Below are 15805 nucleotides of genomic sequence, written 5' to 3'. Positions count from 1 at the left end.
ACCTATTAACTATCTAAACAACTTTAAAAAAGTAACAAAATCGCCGACATTATCATTTCAAAGTTTTAACAGTTGAACTAATTTAAATTAGCTAAGAATCGTCTCGAATAAACTAACTTTTCAATCAAAAACTTCCTTCATCAAAATAAAGATTTATCCTTCTAAGAGATATTATGCACAGCCACCCCTCTTTTTGCGTCAGGGGTAAAAAGGTAAACTAGGATTTCACTCTGTTTTTACATCTCCAAGTAAACATATAAAGTGCGGCAGCCCAAAAGTTCCGCTTCCAAATTGATGCTTAAGTACATTTTATATCTTAATTGCTGCAAGACGCTTGTCATTGGCATCGGAATATTAAAAAAATATTTTCCTCTGACCCTGAGAGTCACCTCATTGGGCAAGTTCGAGTTGTCCGAAGGCGATAGAGGCGCAACGAAAGAGTTCGTACGTAGTAGGTAAATAAACTCAATTAACATAGGAAACGGAAACAACAATGTTCACCATCTATCGTGTTTATTATTAACGTATCAAATCAAGGGCATCAAACTTTCTGTTTGCCGATATAAATAAATAAGTCAATGGTGGTGACAGACAACTGTTACACAGGTCTTATTGTCTTAAGCAAACGAATCACAATCGTTTTCACCATTTCTTTCTGTCACACGGTATAAGAAGAGTAGAAAGAGTTGGTGAATGCGATCGAGAACGTTAGCGCTTTAGACAACAAGGCCTCTGATTTAGATGGTACGAGAAATATCGTCAAGTTGCGGTAAGGTACATTGCCGTCGATATTCGATCATTTTGCCACGTAGCCCTGGTAGTAACGAAATTTCCATAATATTAGTCGCTTAGTGTACCTAAACCAAATAAATTCCTATTAATCAGTGGCGTAGCTACCAAGGGGCTAGGCGGGGCAGTGCCCCGTGGCCCTCAAGCTCAGAGGGCCCTCGAAATTCTGCTTTATAGCTGATGATAAAGTTGCTTAGCATTTTTAAAGTATTTGTATATATAATGATTTTAATTCAAAAAACCTTACCAGTTTTGATAGCAGTGGGCCCCATTTTTTTATTTGCCCCAGGGCCCTAGGTTACCTAGCTACGCCACTGCTATTAATACATTTAATTATTCTTTGACTTTGTAAAAGAACCCACCATAATTGAAGAGTAAATTATATAGCTATGTGGTTAAAAAAGCTTACTACGAGTACACAATAAAAGATTTTTTAAATGATTATAATCATTGGGAGCTTCATTTACTGTATACAATTTGTATGCCTTGCGGCGAAACATAGAGCAACAACTCTTTTTTTAACACCCCAAGTACTCTGTACTGGAATTACCTGTGTGATTTTGTATTTGAATTTGTATTTTTTTTTAATTAAGTAATATTAATCTACCTAGTTCACAAGAAAAAACATAATAAGTACTTGTGAATTTTAAACAGACACGAAATCGTATTTCTACGCAAATTTTAGTTTGTTACCTATACCTACATACTACATAGAATCAAGAGTAGAAAATGGATGAAAGATGAATGAAAATTTTGTTGCCAATAATCAATTATTTTACGTCAATATTGTGACACTTACCAACAAAAAAGTGGCGCCCCCAATTAAATTCTACTCTATAAATAATGTCGTAATTATAATAATAAAATTATTCTATCAAAACGCAAAAGCATCAGCCCTCCACAGCAGTTTATAATAACGCCATCTGTATATTTGATTTCAAACTTATGCAAACTTGTGAGAATGAATCGGCCAATGTTAGGTACACTGCAAGCTCTACGGCTTCATGGTTATTTTGTATAGATGGCAGCAGTGATACACGTGTATTTGGACATGTATGCCCCTAAAGGCTAGTCAGTGTTACAATTTATACTCATACCAACTGTTATTTTTTGTATAGTACCTGGTATTTAGTCCTAAAATTATAATGTATACTCTTACGCTTAGTCATTTTTTTAACATAGATTTATCGTCAATTCTTTTCCAATTTTCTTAGGAATTGTACACAAATTCCTTTGGCTGATGTGAGGAATGTAAATGGCTAGGCGCCAGTCAAACTTGAACTTAACTTTGATTTAAGTAATTAAATTTTGTGAAATAAATATTACATTTAGCTTAATCGGAACGCCCGTACCGCTGAAAATTGGAAAATTCCAATGTAAGTATTTCATTTGATCGTGTGGTCCACTCCACTCAAGCGTTATAATTCAAGTATCATAAATTATCCAGATCAGATAGAAATTAAATTGTTGGCATTGGGAAAATGACGGCAATATTGGAAATCCCTATGATTTTTTTTATTCGACTGGATGGCAAACGAGCAACTGGGTCTCCTGATGGTAAAAGATCACCACCGCCCATAGACACCTGCAACACCAGGGGGATTGCAGATGCGTTGCCAACCTAGAGGCCTAAGATGGGATACCTCAAGTGCCAGTAATTTCACCGGCTGTCTTGCTCTCCACGCCGAAACACAACAGTGCAAGCACTGCTGCTTCACGACAGGATTAGCGAGCAAGATGGTGGTACCAATCCGGGCGGGCCTTGCACAAGGTCCTACCACCTGCTATGAGTATGAAAAATAATGTTCTTTTTAAACCAGTCACTATAATCTATCTATATCACTATAATCCGGGAATGAAACTTCTTCGGTAACCTAAAATAATCCGTTTGCCGAACTTGTTTCAAACTACTTCGGCCTACGATCGTTGCACTTATTAGTCTGCCTATATATGGTTCGCCGAATCCTTTTCACTGTTGCAGTCACATGCGGCGATCCATTTAGGGCAATTGCCGCATAAAGTGGTAAAAAATTGTGTACTGCATTGCTAGCAAACTACAACTCAAATAAAATTTTCGACTTACTCTTCTCATAATTCAGATTCAGCACAAGTTTTGATCACTTTCGAATGGTATTTTTGAGTACGTATGATTCCTGAAATCGGCCCCCTGGTAGCTGTAGTCTACCATGTACGTACTTACTTTACATGTACCCGGTACACTTTCAACAAATAAAATATTGATAAAATAAACCGGCGAGCTGGCGGCTAAGCGAAATGGGGACACATCAAAAAATGAAACCTGACTGAAGAGTTAAGCCGAGCTTTACCCAAACTGACGGGATAGGGTTTGTCCATATTGTTTCCTGGGCTCAGCCGTTTAGATCTAAATTTTTTGGATTCAGTTTTAAATCATTTAGTACAAATTGTATGTAAATAAACTCCTTAGGTATGTACAAAAAAATAATAGTAAACATTTTATGCAACAGTTGTATAACAAAACAGGCGAGTGGCGAGAGTTACGACGTGAGCGTAGCGAACATAGCAAGAAGAAGACGCCACGAGCTTTTTTGGATTACACATGTGTACATTGTTGCATACAATACTTTTTCTACGACTAGGTACTTATTAAATAAAAAACAATTTCAGAGAAAAAGTATACTTTCAACTTTTACATACTACTTTATTAATAACCCTCCTCGGGGCTGCCCGGTAAAATGTATGGCAAACGAAAAAAAAAGATATAAGTACACTAAACAACAATAAACGAGTGAGAAATATGGTCGATGGAAAAGTCGGTTGAAAATGACAAATATTGTCTAAAGATACATTTTGTTTTTAATTGATGTTTACTTGCCAAAGACGATGTTAACAATACGTGTTAATTATGTTGACAGCTACAGATTATGCTCGGAAAGTTTTTGTTATGTATAAAGACCATTATGAATTAAGTAAGTGGCTGCACCTTTTACGCTTTTACGCCTGCAACGTTTTTAGAATAACCTAACGAACAAAAAATTGAAATACCCCCAACTTTGTCTCTTCAAAGTTCAAATTTTGATGAAAAATGTCTAAGAATCATTGCTAGAAAACCTGATTTCAAATAAAGAAAACCGCATTCAAATTGGTTTCCGTTTAAGAACTACGGTGCCACAGACAGACACACATAGCGGTCAAACTATAACACCCCTCACACCCTCACACTGGTTGAGTTTGAAACGCGTCAGTGTAGTGTGGTGGTGGTGATAGATGGGTTTGTGTGATTTGTGTGTGTTCTTAGTGTGTGGAGGTGGAGGAACTGCATGAACACGCATATTTTGCATAAGCTTAGCTATCGTAAGGTCGCGGGTGAGCAAGGAAACTCTTTTAGTTCATTTATAACACCCCTCTTTTTGCATCGGGGGTTAAAAACAAAGAAAGTGGTTTCAGTATCGTTTTAGCAACATTACGATACAGTGCTGTTATGTACGGGGAATAGACAATTATTTAGACTTTTCCAGAATCTTGTTATGTACCTACCTACTAAGTGTATTTATGTTCTTAAATTAGGTAGTGTTCGTGATTAACTAAATCACAAATAACAGTATAGGAGTAGAAAAAGAAATAAACACAAATGACAAACATTATAAGTTATAAGTTACCTTAACCAAAGTTGGAAAACCCCCCAACTTTGTCAAAAACGGCTGAGCCGATTTTGATAAAACATGTCTAAGAACCATCGCTAAAAACCTGCTTTCAAATAAAAAAAACCGCATTCAAATCGGTCCACCCGTCTAAGAGCTACGGTACCACAGACAGACAGACAGCCATACAGACACACAGACACACATAGCGGTCAAACTTATAACACCCTCTTTTTGCGTCGGGGGTTAAAAATGCTACAAATCTCTGCCAGAATCAACTATTACAGATTTTAACATACTATTTCGTTTAGTTACAAAATACAAAAGTATAAGTAAGTATAAGACATATTTTCTGCCTGTAAAAGTAAATTGGATAAAAGTTGCGTCCCGAACACGATTTATCCTAACCCTCAATGCCGACCTGGGGAAATATAAGGAAATAAGCGATTTTCGGTGAATATCCAAGACGGATTCCCGACAAACCCCTCGGGCGTGCCTTGACAGCTATTGCGGCGCGGAGGAGGATCAGTGAGGAGTTAGCATTGAACATAACTTTTTGATTTCTAGTAAAGTTCAAACGTACTATTGAACCAACTGAGTCGTGTCCCGCTGTGGAACCTTTTCACCGAAAATGTCATAGTGATTTCGCATAGTCTATCAAGGAAAATGAATGCCATTTACTCGTACTATGAAACCGTTAATCGTTCGGCTAGGAAACAAATGGTACGACAGTCATCATCAGCCAGAAAACGTCCTCTGTTGAACAAAGGCTCTAAATAAAAAGCCACAATGAATGACAACACGCCATTTGCTTTGCCAATTACAGTTTTATGGTTTCGCCGGAAGACCAGCGCTGACTCCGACGAGCCTGCATTCCTATGCTGAGGAGGACCATTTCGGGCACATAAAATAGTTTCACATTATAACTTACCCTTTCCTTTTGTTTTGTATTTATTTTGGATATTTTTTTGTGTCTCGAATAAATGTTTTTCACTTCATTGCATATCATTTCATTTCAGTTACATAACTGTAACTCTCGCGATGTCTTAAGTCCACCTAGTCTCTGTCTGTCAAGACTCTTTGTCTCAGGAACGCGTAGAATTATCAAGCTGAAATTAATATTAAATAGGTACCTACCTACTACTCAAGTCTGGTACCCCTTGGAGTGATGAAAAAAGCAAACTTCTAAACAGACATTAAAGCATCGTTTCCATCAAAATGTGCGAGGCCGCGTTGCGAGGTACCTACGTATGTTTTTGATCAACCAATAGAAACGCTTCATTTACCTCGTCTCGCTCCGCTCAGCTGTTTCCACCAGAGATGTGCTGTGCGAGGAGCCGAGGATGCGTAAATGAAGCGCTTCTATTGGTTAATGAAAAACACATCCATCGCTACACATCCTTTATTGGTGGAAACGCTGCTTAAAGAAGATGTCTTCATACATATTTCCGGCGAATCAATCCATTATACCTATATAGTTGTACTTTCAGTTGTCACAGACACTTAAAATTTGGTAAGAAGGTAGCTGTTTTAGCTACATACCATACCACATACCAAAATATATTGTGACGCCACAATCGAGTTGTCAATGAAAAACCTGGGTTCTAGAATTTTAGAAATCATTCTATTTCAGTAATACCTACAGCCAGAATAATAATTTTTTGTTTGTCTTTTAGAGGTTGACTAAGTTACGGTCGTTCACAGGTAATCAGGAAAATTAAATTATTGGATCTTGAATAACTTTAATGAATGAAACGTTTACATTTATTTCAATAGTACATAATAATCTAGCGTATTTATAAAATATTTCAATTAAAGCCACAGTTTACAATTACAAAAAAAAAAATATTCATAATATACGGTAGGTACGCAAACTATTTACAAATGTTACACACTTAAATTACTAATATACTGAACTAAGTATAACTATCACTTCGAAATCCATGACACCTGTACAAAATCCAACTAATTTGCATTGCACTCGCTTCTATCGCAGAGGCACCGAGCGTCGTGTCAAATATACTCAAATGGTACATGACAGAGCCGTCTTACGACAAGGAGCGGTAGTTGCGGCAGGCATACCACAAAAAAGATTGCAAAAGGGCTGAACAGTATGCAAGCCCCCAGCCAAGCCATCAGAAACCACGTGGGCACAAACGCAACCTGGTCCAGCATCATATCACGCTGTATTCCGCTTGTGTACAAACATTTCCATAACATACGTTAAAAATATCGTAACTACTCAAATGATCCGAGTTGCGTCTTCGGTCGAACGTTTCTCAAGCTGTCGGTGTGCGTGCGGCTAAGAACGCCACCTGTAATAGAAAAAAAAGCGTGGTTAGTTTAATCAAGTATTATATAGGTGGTAATCATTATTGAAAGTACTTTTAGTAGGTTAATGCAAAATTATTCACGGTTCACATTAACCGCTCAGTTTTTGATAATCGCGGTCTACGAGTATATCTCATCGAAAATATCTAATAAAACCACCTTTGTTTCACGCGATTTATATATCGGGTACACAAATTATGTACTTTTGTAAATTTTGCTTTTAACTTGTGCTGCGTATCGCATACATTCATGTCAAGTAGGTACTCGTAGATGTCACTACTAAATTGAGATAAAATATTCATTAATCTTTGCGAAATTCTTACAAATGCGTTGTTAGTAAAGTTTATCAATGCGAAAAGATAAGTTTTCGATAACTATATCTATTAACTTGTTAAGTATTAATTGGTCAATAAAAGCGAGCTAATTTACCCTTCACAGTCCTCTAAAGCGTCGATAAAGGAGCGCTTTAATTGGCGACAGTTAAAATTTATCCAGAACGTTACATATATAAACATAATGGATACGTTGATATGTGCATTTCACGTTTCAAGTGGGTTTTACTGGTTATCTTTCATTTCAATTAAAAACAAACTAGGTACGAAAGATATGCTATATTTATACTCATCGCATGCATAATTTATGCCGGTCATTAAATTTATCTTTATCATAAGCTTCTTATCCTGCTGAAATGTTTTTATTTTATTCTAGAATTGGCGAGATATATTCCAGGTAGGAAGCAAAATTTGCTATCGGCAATATTATAAGATTACGTATCAAACCGGCCCTGGCAAATGCTCCGACGAATTGGATGGACCCACGTGTGTAAAAATATTTGGCAATCGGGATCTCTCGTCAATCAAATCAATCACATTCTTATCGCATAATGTCGTGGCACGGGGATCTGAGCCGAACGAGCCAATTCATTTTGGATCCACGAATCGGAAACTTACAATACATTATGTGGATTTTGGACAAATTAGGCTCCCGTCGTTATCCCGTTCAGTGGCTACATTCCGCATTAAACTGAAACGAGCACGATCGGCGATTAGCTCGTACGAAACGCCTCGGCCAACACAACAAAGTTGTATCGAATCTGTCAAGTTTCTATCGCGCTAGTAAAGCCGCCTTTTCTATAAGCAAACTGGGAAATATCCGCGCGATAATTAAGAAATGGAGTGAACCTGTCTATGATCACATTTCCAATAAAAATAGAATGTAATCTGCCGTGTTTACGCTTGACAGAGTAATATTGAGTTTTTTTCCTCCTGATACGAATTAGCTCTAATTTTCTCTGTCGTCTAAAAGTCGCTGGACCAAACCCTCGCCGGTTTATTTAAGCGAGGGAGTGAACTGTGTTTATTTCTCTGTATAAATCTTAGTTCCCTCCCACGTTCATATAACAACACCTTTTCTGTCACCTATCAAGTAAGATTGAGGTGTGTAATTTTCTGGCGAAAAGCGTTTTTATTGAATCAAGTAGTAACGTAACATAACAGTACAGACAGTACGTAGAACAGTAGTGACTTGATTAACGTGTCTCGTTAGTACTGTACGAAAAGGTCGAAAAATAAAATGTTAAAGAAAAAAAATGTTGAAAGTAGCTTTAAAATAAAGTTCAATAATAAAATAAAAGTTAAAATTTAAGTTTATTTATTACAGTTTTAGTTTATTTTATTTTATTTTATTGTAAATCCATTTTCAACATCTTTTGTTTGTACAACACACTTGTACATATCCAAAAAGAATCAAAATGGATGAGAAATATGTGTTATGTAGTAGTAACACATGGTGTTTCGATAGAGCTATTGTGCGTCTGCTAACTACATATTATTACGTTTTAGGTAATATCAAATTACCTACCTGCCAGAGTTTCTCAATGACTGATCGTTATTCAACTAGTGGTGTCACTGTCGTGTTCGCGCAGTTTTATTTGTTTTAGCTTATCTCGGCGTGTGTGCGAGGTTACGTGGATACGAGACGAGACCTTAGCTCGCGACCTCTAAAGTACCCAACTACTTACTGACAGTGACATTCAGGGTGTTGCTATTAAGAAATCGTTTGATACAGATTCTCAGTCAGACTGAGGAGGGAGGGTTATGTTTTTCGAGCGTATGTATGAATGTATGTATATATGTACGTATGTATGTATGTACGTAACAATTGTAATTGTTGGTATGTATATCCATTTCTTTTATTATGGAACCTATGCATGCAGCTTAATACGGCTAGACAGCCTTTAAGACTTTTGCACTATTAGTATGTAGCAAAGTCATCTCGGCTATGCATGGTTAATATCATTAGCAGTAGAATAACTGTAACAATTAAGTAATGTGATTTGTGACAGTATTTATTGGTGTATTGTAATTGTTTATTTACCTATTCTATATGTATATCCATTTCTTTTGGCCTCGCTGCATTAAAAAGCTAGACGGATTTTAATATATGAGTCATCATTGGATTTATCATAACTGTCGGAGTGACATAGGTTATATTATACCTAATATTTCAATATGGCGTCTGCGAGGAGGAATGAAAAAATATATTTTGTATTGTAGCAATTATGGGTACCTATCAAATGAAAGCTAATAATTCGCTTATTCTAAATATTTATGGGTTATTACACTTTAAGGAGCTGTTTCACCATCCATTGTTTAGTGTTAACTGGCGGTTAGGTGTGATGCAGTCTCTATTTGTTTTGTTCGAGTAGACGGAGACGGCATCACATTTAACCGTCGGTTAACGCTAATCAATGGATGGTGAAACAGCCCCTTAATCTACCATTTTCACATAAATATCAAAAAAGTATAAAATAAAGCATTAAATTTATAAAATCAAAAAACCCGACTGCCTTAAAAACTAAAAGGAAGAAAATAAGTCTAGTGGTCTAGAACTGTTAAGGAGCTTATTTAAAGATAAACAGTCGGGATCCATTTAAATCGTGACTAGCTCAAAAATTCTTAGTAATGAGTCCCGACTCATCATCATCATCATCTCAGCCGTAGGACGTCCACTATTGGACATAGGCCTTCCCCAAAGACCTCCAGTTGTTTCGGTTGGCAGCGGCCTGCATCCAACGTGAACCCGCGGCTTTAACCAGGCCATCCGTCCATCTCGTTGGTGACGCTGCGCTTGCCGATCCGCTATTTAACAGAGTTCTAGACCACTAGACTTATTTTCTTACTTTTCGTTTATAACGCAATCGGGTTTTTTGATTTCATAAATTTAATGTTTTTTCATAGATTTCATTCGTCGCTGAAATCGTGACTTCAGATCAGCTTTAGTACTAGCCTTAACCGAGGCTTCCCTCGCATAAGCCATTAGCGAATTGAAATTTCTTGATTTTACTAAATTTCTAGTGTAATTCCCAAAAATTACATCGTAATCTTTGTTTACGCTTTGAGGAACAACTGTACAAAATTTCATTTCACTAGACTTACTCGTAGAAATTTAGATTTTGGGATTTGAAATAGATCCCGTGGGAATCGAATGTCGGGATAAAAATAGCCCTTATGTTGTTTCAGACGTCTAGCTGACACAACCTCACAAACTTTCGCATTTATAATGAATATTAAGTAGTTAGAATAATGTTTTCTACAGGATAAAAACTGCGAATGTCTTTAAGCTTGATTTAGATGGTACGAGTTGCGGTACAATGCCATCGATGATCGATCATAAATTCAGAGCCTCGGACCAGCAATGTTGCTGGGTCCTTACGTTTGGCAAACGTACAGGATGCAGTCGTTCTGTTAGAGTAAGTAAAGGCATTTCCATCTTATTCTATCATATGACTGCTTTCCGTGCATTTATTGGCACTTGCATAATAAAACTAGCAGAATATTCCTCGTGTAAATTAAGCTTTAATGAACTCTGATTTTACGACGCATCTCTCAGCGTTATGGTCACGGGTAGACAGAAAAACTTATGGATGGATGTTATTGTGTAGACTGAGACTGATTGTGTGACTCTGTCTAACCTCATTGTAAAAGTAAATGTAATTATTTAATTATTAAAAACTGTTATAAATAAACATAACATAAACATAAATATTTGTGTTAGGCTATCATGAGAGTGAAACGGAAATTATGTGGCATATTAAGTAGGTAGGAAAATTTTCGGAACCCGGTCGAAAGGCCGCGATTTGTGGAAAAAAGTGAGAGATTGTGGCAAACTTTTATGAACGGATACAAGAATATTGGTCTTGTTCACATTCAATGTTTATGGAGTGGTCAAGGTGTTCTAAAATTAATTACAGCCAGACACATTCAAATGCTGGTGTTGGTTCCATTAATATTAAAAATGCGAAAGATTGTAAACGTATCTGTGTGTATATATTTATTACTCTTTCAGCTAACGGATTTAATGACTGAACGGATGTGAACTTTATTATGAAATTTATATGTTACCTAATAGCTGGATTTTTTGGAGTATTTTTATGCTCTTTTTATCACGATATTTCCGCGGATATTAAATGATATTGTAACGGATAACTCACTTCTTCAATCGAGTTTAGCTCGACATGTTTCGGGCTTGTTCTCAGCCCTTCTTCATAGGAGCACGCGACCCGGCAGCTGCTGCAACGCGCACTACGCGCCACCGCTCTGCTCGCGCGACTATCCTATGAAGAAGGGCTACGAATTAGCCCGAAACATGTCGAGCTAAACTCAATTTAAGACGTGAGTTATCCGTTGGCATCGTAATACACAGTCAAAGAAACTGAATCGCGTACCTACCTAGGTGGAAATTTTGTGCTACTTACGCCATGTTGACATCCCATGCATTTGCCAAGGAAATCATAGCGAAATTTATTATAAAAAGGTTGCTTGACTGTGTATGCTAGTCTAGCAACACGAAATGCTACACGTTTGTTATTCATGCATCATAAATGATGATCAGAATGTAACTGTGATGATGCCCCTGGGAATTTAATAATATCGAGGAATTTCAATTCAACCCCCAGATTTAATGATTCATGCTAGCATCCTGCGGGTAAAAGCTAGTAAATATTTGAATGAATAGGTTTAGATATGTATGATTCGTATAATAAGGAGGCCACTAAGATGATCTTATAGGATAGTTCAGTCACGAATAAAAATAACATAAACATCCAGAACAAGTTAATGGCGACCTTTGATCTAGATAACCTAGAGTCAGATAAACACCGGATGCTCTGTACAGTAGTGAAAACTATTTTTTTATCTTGTAACTGGTGTGTCACTACTAACCTTTCTGGAAATGTAATTAAGATGTTCAGAAATACATACCTTCATCACTAGTCTAATTAAAACCGTTAATATTTCATCTTACAGCGACACATGAACGAACGAACTCAATGATGAATATATTAACATTAAATTATTATTAACTAAAAATCTTTCAACGTCTTTTCATTACAAAATATCCACCAGAAATAGCAATGATCATGAGGCAACGGAGGATGATACCCATAACTTTGTAAACTGGTTTGCATGGCATTGAGCATGTGACACGCAACGACCTTTGCAATGCTTTGTTAGCGTGGACATAAATAGTAAATAAACAAAGCCGACTTATAACTTAGCAAACACTTTGTATGTGAAGCCTCAAGTTGAGAGCACTTTAAGTGTGATTGACCTGATATAATCAATCAGTAATATTGTAGGCCTTCTCCGTAACCAGCGCATTATACCTATTCATTCGAATAATTGCAACTTTAAAGTGACGATTGCCCGTTTAAAATTGACCACACTAAACAAAATTCGCACCTAGAGGCGTATATTTTGTAACACATCCTAAATTTGTATGAATAATAAATGTAAAATCTATCTGATATGGAGCTAGATATTTATATAAGTAGGCCACTCTGCATGAAGCAAGTAGGTATTACGTTTAATTTTAAATTATGTGGCCTCATTCATTGTGACTTCGGGCATAAATAAATACCAAAGTTCTAAATGATTGTCTTGAACAAGATTATTCGTTAAAACACTAGTTTACTGACCGAAGCAGTCCACTATTTCCTGTTGTACCATCCAGCAACAAAGTTCGATTTACAATTCACATAACACCACGTGTATCATTTTCACTGTCACTTTCGGCTATTCGCACAACATTGTTTATTCGAGTGTGGTTTGAAAGAAGTGCGCGAGCGCCGGGCCGCTGGCGTCGCGGTGCAACCAAGGTTTCGACACAGCCTAGACGCCGTCAGCCACTGGCCTCTCTATCCCTCAACCCATCAGGTCCATGCATACCTGAGACAGCGATAATACCAACTGCTGCAACGCCGTGGTGACTGGGTGACCTTCTGTTCTACCATTATTGCTAATATGCTAAAGTTGCTCAATCGACCACTTTAAATTCACTCCTTGTGCCAGTTATGGTGTTTTGTGTTTTGTTTTTATTTTAGCAGGTACGACAACGGTTTTCGTCGTTGCAAAAATTTCGATGAATGCTGTAACTGACGGTAAAAGAACTTGCGTACGGTAGTTATATATTGCAGCTTAGGACGTAATTCTTGCGATACTAGTAGATCAGTGGGAAACATCAAGATACCGTTACGGTCATTTCAATTATGATCAATTATGATCGCGTGATCTTAAATACTATTTTGTGGAATAATTTTGCCTTCGTGAGTTTCATCAGCATTATTTACCTAGATTGAATTGTAATATTTATAATAAAGGATTACCAACAGAGAAGTACTTACAATGTTTGAAGAAATTATAATAACAAGAATATTGTATGGGGAGTATATAAACATGGAGAGTAGAGACATCGACATGTGCATTTACGTAGTGCCGTAAGGTAGGTACAGTCAAGTGCAAAAATAAGTATCTATTCGAACCACTCAAAAATATGTTACTACGGCCTTATTGCGTCTAAATAAGAGTATTATTATTATTATTATTATTGTTAGCCTATTCTGACCCACTGCTGAGCAAAGGCCTCCCCCCAATACTTCCACTGCTCTCTGTCCCCTGCATACAAGGGCCAGTCCTTCACAAGAAGAAGTCCAGTTCAAGAATAAGAGTATGTTCATATTTTTACACTTGACTGTACATAGATGTCAATGGGAGGGCAATGTATTACTTTTATTTAGTTCTGTGGTTGCCAGCCACAGAAAATGATTCGGGATTAGGTATGTTTATAATTTCGTATTTTGACGTTTAAAAACTGCAACTTACATCATCCACAGATATTCTTCGTTTGATTTGCTGTTCTGCCTCTGCAAATCTCCGCATTGGGAACCTGCACCAAGTATTTTAGCATTAAACTCTTTAATGAAATAAAATAATTTTACTTTGCTCACCCGCGACCTTGCGCCTTCAAGGTCGCGGATGAACAAAGTAATTGTTTTAGTTCATCAATATGGACCTCCGCAAAAGTAACGCCTGATTCAATCAATTATTAAACTCCTTGCAAAATGAAATGAAACAAATATTCCTATTTATTCCGAGCCGTCTAGGAATAATAAGGAAACGTGAACAATACATTAAAACGTTACTTCTGCGCAGAAATTTTCATGTTATGGTAATATGATATGATAAGCCAATTAAATTTATATTTAATTTCAAAGAATTTGTAAACAGTTCTTGTCCTCAGGAGATTACTGAAAGATCAAAAATACTTTTTGTGTTTACATTAACAGATAGGCACAAGTACGACAAATAGACAACGAAGAACTTAATGTTTTCATAATAAATCGTTTGAACTAGAAATTAATGATGAATCGTACAATTTTGTTGACTACAAATTATAAGTGTTTCAATTTTATTGCACAATATTAAAGTTAAATAGATGCAATCAGTGGGAGTGAAAAGCTAATTAGGTGCAAGGTAATCTCTTGAAAGGGACGATTAAAAGTTTTCTTTGCAACTTACTATATGTACAATATACTAGTAAAGCTTATATTGAAGCATTTTCCAATTAGATCGATGATCATCGCATATTTAAAGATCCGGGGCTCCGAGCCATGCTGTCTAAAATGTATTATAAATTAGAACCGAACGGCTCTGTATTCTAACATAATAAAAATACTTATGTAGTATATCGTTCACTTCGCGTGCTTAAGAAATTGCATTTTACGAAGCTATAATTTGTAACACAAGCAAAAATAACGGCTCGCTAAATTGTGTCAAAAGTGATTCGTAATTTTTGCTCGTCAATATACGAGTACATTTTTTTTCTTTTCATGGACATCCGTTGAATTTATTGTCAAAAAAGTATTTCAGACAACAAAACTACGTAAGACACAAAGGGTGACCAATAAAGTTCAATGCCAAATTGTCGTGGGTAGGTACTCTGGCACTGGCAATAAGTACTGGGAATCCTTGGGCTCTTGGACAAGTCATGTGTGTGTACGCCTTTGGGCGAAGAACAGGTTTACAATCTCTTTTAACTACTGGACATACTCCTTTAACCGGCTGCTTAACTTAAGCCTCAAGGTTGAATACATTTAAAAAACATGTTAATTTAGTGACTTGTGTACATTTCACATTTGATATACTTCTCGTTATGTTATGACTTATAAGTATAAAAGTACGCAACGCAGGTGAGATATTATTATATGTATAAGGTTATTTATAATACAAAAAAAATAACTGAAATATCGCAACACAGAATAAGCCACTTAGTTAAATATTATTAATCAAGTAATTAAACTCATTGTAGTTAATGAATTAATTCGAACAGGAAAAATTGTTCGTTACAACATGTCTATAGAATGATCCAATAAAACCTAAATAATAAATAAAGTTATTTTAACATTGCTTACCTGTTTGATAATTCTGTGGATTGCTGTTCGTGCTAGTCTCACTTTCGGTACGATTCCTTGGCCTAAAAAGCAAATTCCAGGGATTGTAACTCGCAGGTGGTGACTGATTCCCAATTTTAGGCGCGTTTTTGTTAGTAGTATCCATATTTTTAAACTTTTAACTCAATATTTACTTTTATTCAGGAGGTAAAATAATTAACGTATCGATGTGACTCGTGCGCACTGCGCCGGTAGATAAATGTACAGCTTGTTATAATGACAATAATGTAACTAAGTCAGCGCCACCGACCACAGACCCAAACAATCTTGATAGCGT

General features: G+C 36.5%; 1 long non-coding RNA gene across 1 annotated transcript; it reads right to left on the bottom strand.

Annotated features, from left to right (window-relative positions):
• Positions 1–6134: 6134 nt before the first annotated feature.
• On the bottom strand, positions 6135–15744 carry LOC141437690 (uncharacterized). Its single transcript, XR_012452412.1, has 3 exons — positions 15490–15744; positions 13901–13964; positions 6135–6724 (listed from the first exon to the last, which is right to left on the bottom strand). It is a non-coding gene; the product is annotated as an uncharacterized lncRNA (long non-coding RNA).
• Between the last annotated feature and the right edge of the window lie 61 nt (positions 15745–15805).

This window comes from Choristoneura fumiferana, chromosome 18, assembly GCF_025370935.1.
Source record: "Choristoneura fumiferana chromosome 18, NRCan_CFum_1, whole genome shotgun sequence".
Lineage (NCBI taxonomy): Eukaryota > Metazoa > Arthropoda > Insecta > Lepidoptera > Tortricidae > Choristoneura > Choristoneura fumiferana.
Note: the sequence above shows the minus strand (reverse complement) of the source record. Positions and strands in the feature narration are given on the sequence as shown.